The sequence below is a fragment of the Ovis canadensis genome, chromosome 6, assembly GCF_042477335.2.
Source record: "Ovis canadensis isolate MfBH-ARS-UI-01 breed Bighorn chromosome 6, ARS-UI_OviCan_v2, whole genome shotgun sequence".
Classification (NCBI taxonomy): domain Eukaryota; kingdom Metazoa; phylum Chordata; class Mammalia; order Artiodactyla; family Bovidae; genus Ovis; species Ovis canadensis.
Window position 1 is genome coordinate 19143397 of NC_091250.1, and position 16872 is coordinate 19160268.

The 16872-nt window shown below is 40.3% G+C and overlaps 1 long non-coding RNA gene across 2 annotated transcripts in view; it reads left to right on the forward strand.

Annotated features, from left to right (window-relative positions):
* Nucleotides 1–16872, forward strand: part of LOC138442257 (uncharacterized) — a 46226-nt gene that overhangs the window by 20629 nt on the left and 8725 nt on the right. The window contains exon 6 of one of the 2 annotated variants that reach the window (XR_011257602.1): nt 649–827. The exons of the other annotated variant lie outside the window; for it this stretch is intronic. This is a non-coding gene — a long non-coding RNA (uncharacterized lncRNA). The remainder of the gene's footprint in view (nt 1–648; nt 828–16872) is intronic. 2 annotated transcript variants of the gene reach the window in all.

The window sequence follows — 16872 nt, forward strand, 5'->3', positions numbered from 1 at the left end:
GGGAAAAATATAATATGTAATCCCTGTTAGTTTGGATCTCTTTTCTGTATTTACTTGGTTTTCATTTCTTTATCATTTTTCTCTGTGCTTTGAAACTATATCTCAAACTTGTCCTTTCCCTCATGGTCTCAAGTTTTTGTAATGTTAATTCTGATCTTTTCTTCTCCCAATGTGAATTATAGGTGTTATTGAATATTTGCTTTCTCTGCAGTCCTCTTACCTGGCTTCTTTCCCGTCTAGCCATTTTATTCCAGGATGTTACTCCTTTATGCCAACTGCACCTTTTTCATGGAGGTCATGAAGGCTAACCTGTTACAGAGGATGTCAAAAAGGTTCATCACCTTATTTAAAACATGGGTATTATTTTCAGAAGACTGCTGTATCTCATTCCCATTAACATATGCAGTTCTCTAAAGAAGAAATTAAGATAACAAATGACAGCTTCACAAAAATTATTCATTGCTGGCACTAGTCCTGCTACTATTAAAACATGTTGAACATGTATTTGTGAGATATAGTTTTGTAGGCATGCCATATTATTAGTCTGTCTAGAAGATGCATGTTTTATAATAGCCTGATCCTAAAAATATCTGTGGTAGGAGGAAGAACAGGACATCATGGTATTTACATAATTATTTATATCAATAGGTTGTTGAGGTCATGGCCTGGAACTTGAGAAGAGGCTTATCCTTTGCAATAGCTTGAGGAGACCCCCTGAGTGAGACAGCCCCTTATCGTATATTGGAGATAGAAGTCTGAGCCTTCTCTGGTAGTCGTGGGTGAAACAGAGCAACTCTGGATATACAGGAGACATTGGCAGAGTGGAGGTAAGGGTAGGAACTGTGTCTCTTACAGGGGACTGGATGCCTATTCTGGTTAATTGAGATGGGTTGAAGACTAGGGAGAAAGAATGAATACATAAGTGATTTTTGATAAGGGTGGATTCAGGTGACTGTCAGTCTCCTGAAACTTCTGAGTAGGATCTTGAGAGCTTCATTATTTCTTTCAACAAAAATACTGTGCCCTACTTAGAGAACAAACTTATGGTTGCCTGTACACACAGCTATATTTAAAATGGATAACCAGAAAGGACCTATCATATAGCCCATGGGACTCAGCCCAGTGTTACGTGGCAGCCTGGATGGGAGGGGAGTTTGGGGGAGAATGGATACATATGTATGTGTGGCGGAGTTTCTTTGCTGTTCACCTGAAACTATCACAACACTGTTAATGGTCTATACCCCAGTACAAAATAAAAAGGTAAGGAAAATGCTGTGCCCTTACTGTATGTGGAGCACTCAGTGGGCACAAATTGTCTGAGATGCGGTCTCTGCAGTCAAGTGGTTTATAATCGAATTGCCTTAAGTCTTTTACTCTGAGTCAGTTAATGGTGTGCAGTCAAGTACCCCACAGGAAAAGGGCATGCTGAGAAGCTCCTTGTCCCACGTTATTCTGTTTGTTTGAGCATTTTCAGAATTCCATGGAATAAAGACATATTACACAATACCAATAACTTTTCATTTGACTTCTGGTTTTAAAAACCTTTTAAGGGAAGCATATTTTGAAAAATAAGAAAACAAAGGGAAGCAAAGAAAAGGTCACTCAATAACAACCAGAACAACCCACTCTTAACATTTCAGTGTACAACACTCTCCTTCTGAAATAGCCGTTTACCATATTTTCCAATGTGAATAGTTTTACAAAATAAGGTATATATTTCACCTGTCTCTTTTTCCCCTACATGTGTGAGTCCTTAATTTTGAGATCACTGCAACTAAATTATAATTAAGGATGGAACTAGAATTAAAAACACGAACTCTTACAGCCCACAGATGACATGAAAACAATATGATTTGATGGTTTCCAGCTCAGAGTTAAAACTATTGTTATATGATTATACATGTTCATAGTAGAAATACTAGAAAATATGGATATGACAGAAGACATAAAAGTCATTAGTCATCTCAGTGATGACTGTGATTAATATTTTGTATTGTGTTCAAAGAGTATATCTTTAAAAAAATTTCTATGAGTGCACATGTAGTTTTTACCAAAATGGGAATCATAGTTTACAAAATGTTTCATAACTATTTTACTCACTTTTTGACTTGCTTTCAGTCAGTCCATATACTTTGACTGTATGTTTTCTTTGACAACAGCATGGTATTCCATTATAGACTATATCATAATTTATATAGGACAATTAAATTGTTTCCAATATTCCTTAAGAATGCTGAAAAATATATTCTCTATATACATTTGCCTCTCATTTTTATTCCCTTAATAGGGTTTTTTAAAGTATGGAATATATTTGTCAGCATACAGAAAAAGTCTGACTGTGGTTTTATGTCAAGATGTCATACTTGCTATGTACAAGTTTGCAATTACAAGATTGAAAGTGATTTATCAAGTGGCATAGGAAAAAGTGACAGAATAATCTTCTAGACACAAGGCTAAGCTATGTAACTTGGTGAGACAGTGTGGAAGGATTTCTGCCAGACAACTGTTTTATCTGTTTTTATATAACATCAGTTAACTGACTCTCTGACCTTGGTTTTGAATCTGATTACTCCTTAGTTGTTAGAGTGTGGTTGATCAAAACCAGCTACCAGATTTCAGCATATGAGTCATATAAGAAAGAAAGAAAAGGAAGCATAGAAATTGAATAGAGGGCTGAACTGACTGAACTGAGTGTAGAATATAACTCTTGTTTAAGACAGGAATAAATAGCTAGAGTTGGGGATATGTACCTGATGAATATAATAGAACATTATGTGAAGACTACAGAAACAGTGGTGACCCGTGTTAGATCTTAGAATTTTACCAGACAAAATCCAGTAAGTCATTTTACCAGACAAATCCAGAAATGAGCCAACTCAAGGACCAGAACCTGGATCCAGACGTCCAGTGCTAGAGGTGGGCTGCAGTGTGTAGCTGTGTAGTACACGGACCCTAACACAGGAGCTGGGGTAAATTCACCCCAGGAGGATGAGCATGTCTACAAAGCATTTGGTAAGAGACAAAGATATAGTACAGCAAAGAGACTGTTTTATTTTTTTTCCCAAGTGTTACTGAGGTATAACTGACACATAGAACTGTATAAGTTTAAGGTGTATAGTATTATGATTAGACTTATATATGTTGTGAAATGACTACCACAATAAGTTTAGTTAACATCCACTAGATACAAGAAAAGAGAAGAAGAGAAGAAAATGTTCTTTTCCTTGTGATGAGAGCTCTTAGGATTTACTCTCTTAACAGCTTTCATATATACATATAGCAGTATTAGCTATGGTCGTCATGTTCTAGTGAATATTAGATCCCTAGTAGTTATTTTCCCTTAAAAATTTGTACCTTTTGGCCAGCTTCATCCAGTTCGCCCTCCCCACCCCCACCTCTGCTTTGGTAACCACAAATCTGAATTTTCCTATGTTTTTAAGAATCCACATATATCACAGATGTCTTTCTTTGTCTGACTGATTTCACTTAGCATTATGCCTTCAAAGTCCACCCATGTTGTTGCAAATAGCAGGAGATATGTATGTGTGTGTGTGTGTGTATATATATATATATATATATATATATATATATATATATATGTTTCTATGCACATAATTGTGAAGATATCCTTTTGAGTTAGTGCTTTTGTTTCCTTTACAGATATTGTCAGAAGTAGAATTTCTGGATCATATAGTAGCTCTATCTTTAATTTTTTTGAGGAACTTCCATACTGGAAGTTTTCCATAGTGGCTATACCAATTTACATTCCCACCAACACTGTACAATGGTTCCCTTTTCTCCACATCTTTGCCAGCATTTCTTATCTCTTGTCTTTCTGGTGTTGACCATTCTAATAGGTATTAAGTAATATCTCATTGTGGTTTTCATTTGCATTACCCTAATGATTTGTGATTTTGAGCACCTTTCCATGTACCTGTTGGCCTTTTACATATTATCTTCGGAAAAATGTCTATTTGTGTTCTTTGCTGGATTTTAATTGGATGAGGATGGTGATTATGGTTTGCTATGGAATTGTATGATTCCTTTTATAGTTTAGATATTAACCCCTTATCGTTTATGATTTGCAAACATTTTTTCTCATTCTGCAGGTGCCTTTTCATTTTGTTGATTGTTGCCTTATGTAGGAGCCTTTTAGTTTGATATAGTCCCTTGTTTATTTTTGATTTTGTGACTTTTGCTTTAGGTGTTGTATCAAAAAATCCTTGCCAAGATCCATGTCAAGGAGCTTTTTTCTGTTTTCTTCTAGGAATTTTATGTGATGAAAATGGCATTTTACTTCTATGGTCTTGCTCCTTAAAATCTATAACTTCAGTTATGAGAAAAAAAAATATCAGATAGGTTCCAGCGGGGACTGGTTATTCATTCTTTTAGAAACTTTAAATACCTATAGTTATTACTTTAGGAGTAGATAAATGTATGAGAAAAATACAAAAAAATTCATCTGTATTCACACACACACACACAGACTTGGTCTACAACAGTGTTTATTTTTCTTTCTACCAAAAACCCTACAAAATATCCCAGATTGAATAATGGGTTAAAGAACTGTGTATAGCGGAAAGAAGGATAGTAGATGATAGATCATCATGTAGATAGTCCTTAGCAAATACAGCTGACCCTTGAATAGCACCAGGTGATAGGGGCGCCGACCCTCAGCAAAGCCAAAAACCTGAAGATAATTTACAACTGGCTCCTCAGGAGCCGGGGAGGCAGATTCAGCCAACCGGATCATGTAATACTGCAGGATGTATTGTTGAAAAATGTGTGTGGACCTGCACAGTTTAAACTTGTGTTGTTCAAGGGCCAACTGTGATGTGGTTACACCCTTGCTGCAGCTTTGTTTGCTCAGGGCGTTGTGGGTCAGAGACCTGTATCATAGTGTCTCCTCTCCTCTCCTTCTCTCCCCTTCCCTCTAATGTTCTCTCTTCCCCTTCCCTCCCTCCATCTCTCTTTTCTTTCTGTTTCCTTTTGGTCCTGGTGCTGTGACCTTATGTAGAAGCCTCAAAAGACCCATCGGAGCAACAAAAGTGAGCTGCATAGCATCTCAAATTCATCCTTGCAGTGAGGAGGAAGGCCCCGGGCGCCCACCCTCCTAGCTTACTCCTGTAGTGTCGCTGCGTAAATCTTCTCCAGATGCTGGTTGTATCTGACCTTCCCTCTGAGCCTGAAAGCAAAGTCCATCTGCTGACTTGCCATTCCCACTAGACCGCTTCCCTCCAACCTGCCCTTCTCTCAGTCTTTCCCAAATCAGGAATCAGCATTTCTACCCATCTGTACCTATTTCCCACAGACCTGCCAGGGTGAACTTTTCAAACACAATCCCGTCAGGCTACTTTGCTACTTAAAAACCTGCCCGTAGCTTCCCCTACAATTAAAATACAGTCAGTTCTGCTATCATGCGTTTAGCATGATAAAAGCTAACTAGCTAGCTAAAGGAACAATTTTGAGCATAATGTAAGTTTCATATTTGCTTCTATATCAAAAATGCAGGCAGAATGCAGGAACAGCTCCCGCTGAACGGGGCGCACCTGCCAGCACCTCCGACATCCAGCAGCCCCCTCAGTTCACGGAGGGTTCTGAGCCTCACCTGCATCCCTTAGGTGCTGGCGGCTTCTCCTGGGTTTTATGTAACCCCCTTGGCCATTCCAGAAGAAAGCAGCCCTTCGCATGCCCCCTTTGACCTGCGAACTTCAGGGCTTTTTAAAGGTAAATTTTCACAGTTGTTTATTTATTTTTTAGTATCTATGTAGTCTGTTGTTTAAAATATTTGATTTGGTTTTTATCCTTTTTTAAAGTGTCACAGATATTTTGAGTATTTCACCTTTAGTCCTGTGTTTTCCCATATGCCCTGTGGTTTTTACTGTAGGATTTTGCACAGGACTGTGGTTTTTAAAAATGTATATCTTGTGGTATAGTAGAACTCACTGTTTCAATAATTCCTCACTTAAAAAAGACTTGCTCCTTGCCTCCAGCTTGTCTTTCCAAGCTCTGCTCACACTACCCTTCCTTTGGCTCAAGGTTCTTCAGCTGTTTCCTCCCATCTCAAGCTCTCCTCCAGACTCCTTCTTTCTGCATGGAAAGTTATCCTCCCGGCTTGTCATCGGTAGTCCCATTGCTTTCCTCAGTTTTTAACTTCAATGTCACACTTTTAGGTTGGCCTTTGTCAACCACTCTCCCCACTTCAATCTCCTTCCAGTATCTGTATCATGTTGTTTATTCCTTTTCTTCAATTTATCACACTGTGAAATTATAGGAAGTAAAAGATGATTTCCTTTTTCTGTTTACTAAATTGCAAGATCCTTAAAGATACTTCTTTATGTCTGCTTTAACCATGTCTGGTAAAGTAATATTTTCTGAATGAATGGATGAAAATGAATATTTCATCATCTCTTTGATTTACCATAAATGCTTTCACAAAAAATCCTTATGTTTTTGAACTATAAAGTCATGTCAGAAAAAAATGTTTCATGTACTGAAAAGCTTTCTCCAAAGGGAACTGTAGCATTTTACTAGAGTGAATGAACACTGAGAAAAAGGAGATACTCAGACTTTTGAAGGATTACTACACATTGGTTCTGAACTGATGCTAAATCCAGGGGAAGGAAAATGCTGCTGTGGTCCATTAGTCAAAGTAGGGTGTATGGGTGGTTTTGGCCTAAATTTAAATCACTGTGGGCTCAGTAGACCTTCAGACTCCTGTTGCTATCTCCTAAGTTGCTGACTGCTTAATTTGAATAGACATGCTTGTCAGTTGGAAGCATCATCACATAGCTTCTCTGACTTATGAAGTAAAGACATTAGGTAGGAAGGCTCCTAGGACTTCTCCTTCTTGGCAGGATGGTAAGCTCAATACTGTGTCTCTGGAGAAATTGCAGGGATTGTTGCCACTACCAAGGACTTGGAAAATGCCGCTGTATTGATGTTTGTTGCATCTTTATTACATTTGCTTGTTCGGCCTCTGTAGAAGTGGGATGGAGCTTGGAGAATGACCATCAAATAGCATACATTTAATCAAGTATTGGCTGTGCTTGCAGCTTCTGCTCAAGATGCGGCATATTTATGGAAGCAAATCAGTAAAGCATATCACAGCCTGGCATCTGGTGTGCAGCTAATGACCTGGAAAATGCTCCCCTCCCCCCATGCTAATCTGTAAGAACCACAGCAATAGTTTGCTTTTGCACAGCAGGACTTACTCTTTTGTGGTCCTACCTTAGGGCAAATGAAAGCTGCTTCTTTACTGAGGTTCTATGATCGGATGGTTCTTGAAAAGCCTATGGCGTCTAGGTATGCACTGTGAAGACTTTGGCAAGCTCTAGTAGGAGAATTATCGAGCAGATAATATAGCAAACTCATGCTTTCTTTTACAGATAGCTATCCTTTTGAGAAATAAGTGCAGGTTTGCTGCATGGCCCCAGTAGAGGATGAATGTTTGATCATTGGACATCACGTGACTGGATGACCCATCATAACCAGGCATTCTCTGAGCCAGTGAGCCATCCACTTAGATATGGGCAGTAGCAACCAATTATCAAATGGAAATGGTAAAGAAGAAACTGAGCTGAGCTGAGCTTAGAAAACACAGCAAGGCAGCTGCAGGAACAGGTGCCTCAGGCTCCTGCGGCGCTACCTGCTGCTATATTGTCTTTCGCTTCCATGCCTGTGGCTTCATGGAGAATGCCTTAGGAACTTAGGACTCAGTCTGGTTTATAGATGGTTTGGTGACCTTGGTTCCCAAGGGGGACATCACAATGGTTTTGTTTTCTAAATGTATTTTAATACATTTATTTGCTTTCTTTAACTTAAAAATAAATTATTTGACTGCTGCTGCTGCTGCTAAGTCGCTTCAGTTGTGTCCAACTCTGTGCGACCCCATAGATGGCAGCCCACCAGGCTCCCCCATCGCTGGGATTCTCCAGGCAAGAACACCGGAGTGGGTTGCCATTTCCTTCTCCAATGCTTGAAAGTGAAAAGTGAAAGTGAAGTTGCTCAGTCGTGTCTGACTCTTGGAGACCTCATGGACTGCAGCCTACCAGGCTCCTCCGTCCATGGGATTTTCCAGGCAAGAGTACTGGAGTGGGGTGCCATTGCCTTTTCCGAAATTATTTGACTATGCCCTGCTTATTTAACTTATATGCAGAATACATCATCAGAAACGCTGGACTGGAAGAAACGCAAGCTGGAATCAAGATTGCCGGGAGAAATATCAATAACCTCAGATATGCAGATGACACCACCCTTATGGCAGAAAGTAAAGAGGAACTAAAAAGCCTCTTGATGAAAGTGAAAGTGGAGAGTGAAAAAGTTGGCTTAAAGCTCAACATTCAGAAAACGAAGATCATGGCATCTGGAAATAGATGGGGAAACTGGAAACAATGTCAGACTTTATTTTTTGGGGCTCCAAAATCACTGCAGATGGTGACTGCAGCCATGAAATTAAAAGACGCTTACTCCTTGGAAGAAAAGTTATGACCAACTTAGATAGCATATTCAAAAGCAGAGACATTACTTTGCCAACTAAGGTCCGTCTAGTCAAGGCTATGGTTTTTCTAGTAGTCATGTATGGATGTGAGAGTTGGACTGTGAAGAAGGCTGAGCGCTGAAGAATTGATGCTTTTGAACTATGGTGTTGGAGAAGACTCTTGAGAGTCCCTTGGACTGCAAGGAGATCCAACCAGTCCATTCTGAAGGAGATCAGCCCTGGGATTTCTTTGGAAGGAATGATGCTAAAGCTGAAACTCCAGCACTTTGGCCACCTCATGCGAAGAGTTGACTCATTGGAAAAGGCTCTGATGCTGGGAGGGATTGGGGGCAGGAGGAGAAGAGGACGACAGAGGATGAGATGGCTGGATGGCATCATTGACTCGATGGACGTGAGTCTGAGTGATCTCCGGGAGTTGGTGATGGACAGGGAGGCCTGGCGTGCTGCGATTCATGGGGTCGCAAAGAGTCGGACACGACTGAGCGACTGAACTGAACTGAACTGAATTGAACTGATGTGGTTCCTAAATTATTTTGGTACTCTGTGTAAATAAATCCCAAAGTAACATTTTATCCCAAATTCTGTATTAATAATGACACCATTAACTTTATGATAATGAAGTATATCTGTAAGAATCTTAAGGTATCCTACATGTCACAGTGGTTCTATTGAACTAAGTGTTGAGACGGCCACTTGGCTACCGGAGTCCTCCTGTCGCTGAACTCAGCGGTTGTGAAAGAGGTCACTCTACTGCTTGATCCTGAGTGCCGATGGGAAGCTGCATTCCTCTGATACAGTAGTGGCAGTGAGGATGTCTCAGTCTGTTTGGGCTGCTGTGACAAGATGCATGTAACTGTGTGGTTTATGAAGAACAGAAGCTTCTCACAGTTCTGGATGCTGAGAGTCTGAGGTCAGGAAGTGTCTGAGACAGGATCAGTGAGTGCCCGCTTCAGGGCTGCAAAACTTCTTGCTATGTGTAGTCTAACATGGTGGGAGGGCAGATGATCTCTCTGGGGGCCCTTTCATAAAAAGATTAATCCCATTTGTAAGGGCTCCACCCTCATGATATAATCACCTTTCAGAGGCCCTACTTCCTAATACCATTACCTTGGGCAGTAGATTTTCAACATGAATTTTGGAGGGACATGAACATTCAAGCTATATCAGTTTGGAATGTAGGAAATGCTTTGGAGTTTTCTTGGTACTTCTTGTTCAGGGACAAAAGTTAATAGGAAACTAGAGAAATAAGAGCAACAAAAAAAGATAGGACAACTAACTAGAGACTTAGAGCCTTCAGAAATGAAGTTTTGGTTCCCTGTGTAAGGGAGAGAATCCCAAGCAGCTGGGCCCCTGAGAACAAAGGAAATATGAATGGGATATAGAAAATAGGGATTATAAATATCAACCAAGGCTGAAATGAGGTTTATTAGCAGCCATGGGCTTCCCTCATAGCTCAGTTGGTAAAGAAGCCACCTGCAATGCAGGAGACCTCAGTTCGATTCCTGGGTCAGGAAGATCTGCTTGAGAAGGGATAGGCTACCCACTCCAGTATTCTTGGCCTTCCCTTTTGGTTCAGCTGGTAAAGAATATGCCTGCAATATGAGAGACCTGAGTTTGGGTTGGGAAGATCCCCTGGAGAAGGGAAAGGCTACCCACTCCAGTATTCTGGTCTGGAGAATTCCATGGACTATATATAGTTCATGGGGTCGCAAAGAGTCAGACACGACTGAATGAGTTTCACTTCACTTCTTTCTTGTGGGTGTATATGTATATATACACATGTAAATTTCCTTTTCTTTAGAATCTTATGCAAATTTTGTTGGAGGTAAGCTTTCATTATAGTCTTTAGTTAACAGAATGTTTCACATATGGCTGTAGCTGAATTTTGAAGTGTAATTAACATAGCTCAGCTGCTGCTTCTGCTAAGTCGCTTCAGTCATGTCTGACTCTCTACGACCCCATAGACGGCAGCACACCAGGCTCCTCTATCCATGGGATATTCCAGACAAGAGTACTGGAGTGGGGTGCTATTGCCTTCTCCAAACGTAGCTCAGAGAGGGATATAATGACAGTTGGGACTTAGCATCCCCAAATTTCATGGGAGAGGATGAGAATGCTTTCAACTTGTCTAAAGGATGGTTCCATCATGTTAGGTGCTTACGTGGAGTTCTTTTTGTTGCTGTATGAAAGTTCAAATATATGTAAAACAAGTATGAATGGATGTTGAGTACCAAAGGGGTAGATTGGATCAGTTATGCAACTTACGTGTCTCAGGTCCAAATCCATTCTATATACTCTGCTTTGTGATGTTAGGGCTGGATTCTGCAAACAGGGTTTCCTTGCCAGTGGCTTTCTGTTACTCTGTGACAAAGGGGGCACTACAGAGAACTACAGAGCTGGAGGAGAAAGGAGAAAGGAGAAAGGAATTTCTTCCCCCCTTTTTGTTTTCCTTGTCAGTTTGGGCTGTTGTCAATATCACAAGAGCCTCCTTTCTTCAGTCTGGCAGAGGCACGTCATTCTTATAGAAGCAATTGAATTAGTTTGCAGATTTTCCAGCCTTTGCAGAATTAGGTTTAATTGTGTCCCTCTCAGACACCAGCAGCTGTCACTAAGCATCCCCTCTGAGAAGTCTGAATCCCTGCTCTGTGGGGGATCCCCTCTCCAAATTTAGACACCTGGTCCGGTAAGGAGCATCCTTTCTTCAGAGATCTGAATATCAGCTCCATGGGGATCCTTGTTCAAAGTTCTAATTTTAATGGTTCCGACCTCTTCCCTTTGTTCCCCTTGTTGTCCTTTCCCTAGAGGTGGTAGCTGGTAGCTGCTTCTTTTGGTTGTTAGTTTCATGACACTTTACTGTTCTTTCACTTCTTTTGAATTTTTAGTTTTTCAGTTAAAAATTCTTTACTCCGTTTAATTCTTTATACTAAATTTTCTCCATTAAAATAATGTATGTGATTTTTGTTTCCTAACAAGGATCCATCAGTATATAGAAACCACTATTGTATTAATTGATTTTAACACTGAGGAGACTTCTTAAAACATTCAGAAACTTCAGCTGAACAGTCTTTCTGAATTTACATTACTCATAAACCATTTGTTATTTTTGTAAATGTGTCTTACCATTGTTGGTCTCTTGGAGATACATGCTATTCATTATCCCTGGTTTCCGAGCAAAAGAGAATTTTAATTGATACGGTTGGTCTGAGGTTTTTCTTCTCAACCTTTTAGATTCTCTAAAGGTAATCATTCAGAATGAACTAAATTAGCATTGGGCACATGCTGACCTAGGTCTAGCAAGAAAAACATTAATGTATTTTTGAACTTTGTGTTTGATCTTTTGGAACTAATAGAATAAAATAGCATATAAGTTGTTTCTGGGAAGTCAGGCTAATGGAATAGTGTTGTTTGAAACCTAAGAACAAAGTTCTCCTGTATTTATTCATCTTTATCAGCACTCTTTTTAAATTATTATTATTATTTTTTATCAGCATTCTTAAAACAAGAGACCAGAGCATGCACACTGTTTAGTACACCAAGATGGCGAGTAAGGGAGCCTGGGTTTGAGGCTTCCTCCCAGTTTACCAAGTGACACAGGATATGTCAACAAGACTATTCCAGTCATGGATGGGCTGAGGGTTTAGACATTCTCGTCTTGTGTTTTTGAGCAGAAACATTCAGAGTCTTCATCTGTAAGGGTCTAAGAAAGACAGGAGCTGACACTCTTCAAGGAGTTAACTAACAGACCACTATGCTACTGGAGGAAATTTCTTTGCTAGTCTCCAAACGGCTCAAATTGTCTTATCAACTCATGTGTCTCTATTTCATGGCTCCTGTATGTCAGGCCTTCTAGCTCTGATGGCTTCTGGAACACAAGGACAAGACATGATTGCTACATCCACGGAAACTGCACTGTGTACCCAAATACATAGTAGCAGTTAACATCAAACTTGGTCTGTCAATGTCTGGCTAACTGAAAGGCGAATACATGACAGGGAGATTTATTAATTTTTTTGTGCTTCCAAACTGCCTTCCTCCTTGCTTTTTCCTGCCTGCCCTCCTGAAAAGTTTTGCTGCGCCAGCCAGACTCTGGACTTGTGAAGCAGATTCAGGAAAATGGGGTGAAAAAGGATTGCATTATCCAAAAGGACCAAGGACAGTTGCAGAGATTTTTAAAGAGATACAGACAGAGATTAGAGAACATGTTGGGGTTTGGCTCTGAGACTGTGGAATGTGTGGAATGACAGTGGCTTGGAGAAGGAGGAAATAAGCATTTGAGAAGCATTCTTTGAGTTATAAATTTAGTGTCACTTTATGTTCTTAGAGAAATGCATGTAAAAATGTGAATTCCATTCAGTATGCTTCTGGTCTGAACTGTGCTTCTCTGAATGTGACTTCTTGCAAGGACTGAGCTATATGCATGCTAAGTCGCTTCAGCTGTGTCCGACTCTTTGCGATGCTATGGACTGTAGCCCACCAGGCTTCTCTGTCCATGGGATTCTCCAGGTGAGGATGCTGGAGTGGGTTGCCATGCCCCTATATGAGTACTGATTTATTTCTGTAGGTTACTTTCAGCTTAACTCAACCTGTCCTCATACATTATTATGTTGAATTAGTGAACACCAGCATAAACAGTTTCTGTTATTTAGGTCATATCATTCAGTTGTTTAAGTTTCAGTTATGGCTCAGTGTCACTTTCTCTTCTTGCTTTCAAGCCACTGTAATAAAAAAAAAAATAGGTTCTCTCCGTGGGTGTGGAGGGCAGACTGAAAAATTATATGTGGATTTTTAACTGCTTGCAAGGCAGTAGGAAGGGTGCATGTTGGTATCCCTACCCTCTTTCCCCTGTGTTCATGGGTCAACTGTACTTTGAGTTTAGCCTGGTGAGACCCAGAGAAGAGAATCCTACCATGCCGTGTCAGTCTTATCTACAGGAATTGTGAAATAATAAACCGGTGCTTTTGTAAGCCACTAAACCCTGGTGGCTCAGAGGGTAAAGCATCTGCCTGCAATGCAGGAGACCTGGATTCGATCCCTGGGTCGGGAAGATCCCCTGAAGAAGGGGAAGGCAACCCGCTCCAGTGTTCTTCCTGGAGAATCCCATGGATGGAGGAGCCTGGTGGGCTACAGTCCATGGCGTCGCTAAGAGTTGGACATGACTGAGCAACTTCACTTTCACTTTCAAACCTCCCTGTGCTTCAAAAACAAACAAACAAAAAAACCAAACCACCCCCAAAAGCCAGTAAAAAGCCAAATATATTCTTTAAGAACATTTGGTCAAGTTAGAACAGGGGTTCTTGTACACTCAGTAAGCAGGGATTTTGGGTTGCACTCAGTCAATCTGTCTGACTTCACAACCCCATAAACTGTAGCCTGCCAGGCTCCAGTGTCCATGGAATTTCCTAGGCGAGAATATTGCAGTGGGTTCCATTGTCTGCTCTATGGAATCTTCCCGACCCAGGGATTGAACTTGCATCTCTTGAGTCTCCTGCATTGGCAGGTAGAGTCTTTACCACTGTGCCCCACCTCCCGACCCAGGGATCAAACCCAGGTCTCCTGCACTGCATGTAGATTCTTTACTGTCTGAACCGCCAGAGTCCAGTGAACAGGGATTTTTAGGTTTTTTCAAGTTTACAAACCAACATAAGTGGCTTGTAAACCACTGTTCAGAATAGTCCATAGATTCAGTCATGTGGTAGCAAAGGTTAATACCTCTGATATTTCTATTGATTTTGTCATTAACTGGCAAATGGCTTCTTAAAAGCTAATCCCCCATATTATAGAATATCTGGATTCTGCCCTATCCCTCATTTGAATTATCTGATACCTTTATTGCTATAGCTGCTATTACTGCTGCTGCTGATTCTGTTACCTACCGTGGCCATGGTTGGCTAACTTTCAGAACTGCTTACAGTGTTTCAGGTACTGAGCTAAGTTCTCTACACATTATCTCATTTAAGTTTATAATTGGGTAACTTCCATGCATCCGACCCTATATTTCATTTAATTCTTAATTGTTCTGGCAGGGTAGTATTTTCAGCTGTAACTCTGGAAAGTTTAACTTACTTCATTTGTTTCACAGTTAATCCATATTAGAACCAGTTTTTTAAAATGTTTAATAAAAAAGCTACCACTTAAAGTATTTTTAAGTGTATAATTCAGTGACATTAAGTATATTCATGATGTTGTACAACCATCACTACTGTTTTCAGAACTTTGTCATCATCGCAAACAGCATTTCTGTATGTATTAATATCTTCTTATTTCCCCCTCTGCCTTCTCATTTCCCCTCTACCCAACCTCTGGCAATCTCGAATCTACTCTGTGAATTTGATTAGTGTGTTAATCAGTGTTGTCCAGAGAAACAGAACCAATAGAATATATACAGACACATAAAATGAGATTTATTATAGGAATTGACTCATGCAGTTAAGGTTAAGAAATTCTATGATCTGTTGTCTACAAGATGAAGAGCCAGGAAAGCTGGTGGTGTATTTCAGTTCAAGGCCAAAGGCCTGAGCCATGGGGTGCCAGAGGTATACGTTCCAGTCTGAGGCCTGAGAACCAGGAGTATCCATGTTTAAAGGCAGGAGGAGATAGACACCTCTTCTCAAGCTGAGATAGTAAATTCATCTTTCCTATATCTTTTGTTTTATTATGGGCTTCCCTGGTGGCTCAGATGGTAAAGAATCTGCCTGCAATGCAGGAGATCCAGGTTTAATCCCTGGATTGGCAAGATCCCCTGGAGAAGTGAATGGAAACCCACTCCAGTATTCTTGTCTAGAGAATCCCATGGACAGAGGAGCCTGGTGGGCTACAATCCATGGGGTGACAAAGAATCAGATACAACTGAGTGACTAACACTTTCACTTGTTCTATTAGGCCTTCAAGGGATTGGATGATCTCACCTAAATTGGGGAGGACTATGTTCCAAAGAAAAGCAAGGAGAGATAAGAAACCTTCCTCAGCAATCAGTGCAAAGAAGTAGAAGAGAACAACAGAATGGGAAAGACTAGAGATCTCTCTGGGAAAATTAGAGATACAATGGGAGCATTTCATGCAAAGATGGGCTCAAAAAAGGACAGAAATGGTATGGACCTAACAGAAGCAATTAAGAAGAGGTGGCAAGAATACACAGAAGAACTATACAAAAAGGATCTTCAGGACCCAGATAACCATGATGGTGTGATCACTCACCTAGAGCCAAACATCCTAGAATCCAAAGTCAAGTGGGCCTTAGGAAGCATCACAATGAACAAAGCTAGTAAAGGTGATGGAATTCCAGTTGAGCTCTTTCAAATCCTAAAAGATGATGCTGTGAAAGTGTTGCACTCAACATGCCAGCAAATTTGGAAAACTCAGCAGTGGCCGCAGGACTGGAAAAGGTCAGTTTTCATTCCAATCCCAAAGAAAGGCAATGCCAAAGAATGTTCAAACTACTGCATAATTGCACTTATCTCACATGCTAGCAAAGTAATGCTCAAAATTCTTCAAGTGAAGCTTCAACAGTACGTGAATCATGAACTTCCAGATGTTCAAGCTGGATTTAGAAAAGGCAGAGGAAGAGATCAAATTTCCAACATCCGCTGGATCATCGAAAAAGCAAAAGAGTTCCAGAAAAACACCTACTTCTGCTTTATGGACTATGCCAAAACCTTTGACTGTGTAGATCACAACAAACTGCGGAAAATTCTTAAGGAGATGGAAATACCAGACCAGCTGACCTGCCTCTTGAGTAATCTGTATGTAGGTCAAAAAACAACAGAACTGTACATGGAATAACAGACTGGTTCCAAATCAGGAAAGGAGCACATCAAGGATGTATATTGTCACCCTGCTTATGTAACTTATATGCTTATTTAACATCATTCGAAATGCCAGGCTGGATGAAGAACAAGCTGGAATCAATATTGCCAGAAGAAATATCAATAATCTGAGATATGTAGATGATACCACCCTTCTGGCAGAAAATGAAGAAGAACTAAAGAGCCTTTGATGAAAGCAAAAGAGGAAGGTGAAAAAGTTGGCTTAAAGCTAAACATTCAGAAAACTAAGATCATGGCATCCAGTCCCATTACTTCAGTGACAGACTCTTTTGAGGGGCTTCAAAATCACTGCAGATCATTACAGCCATGAAATTAAAAGACTCTTGCTCCTTGGAAGAAAAGCTATGACCAACCTAGACAGCATATTAAAAATCAGAGACATTACTTTGCCAACAAAGGTCCATCTAGTCTAAGCTATGGTTTTTCTAGTAGTCTTGTATGAGTGTAAAGGACTGGACTATAAAGGAAGCTAAGCACCAAAGAATTGATGCTTTTGAACTGTGGTGATGGAGAAGACTCTTGAGAGTCCCTTTGACTGCAAGGAGATCC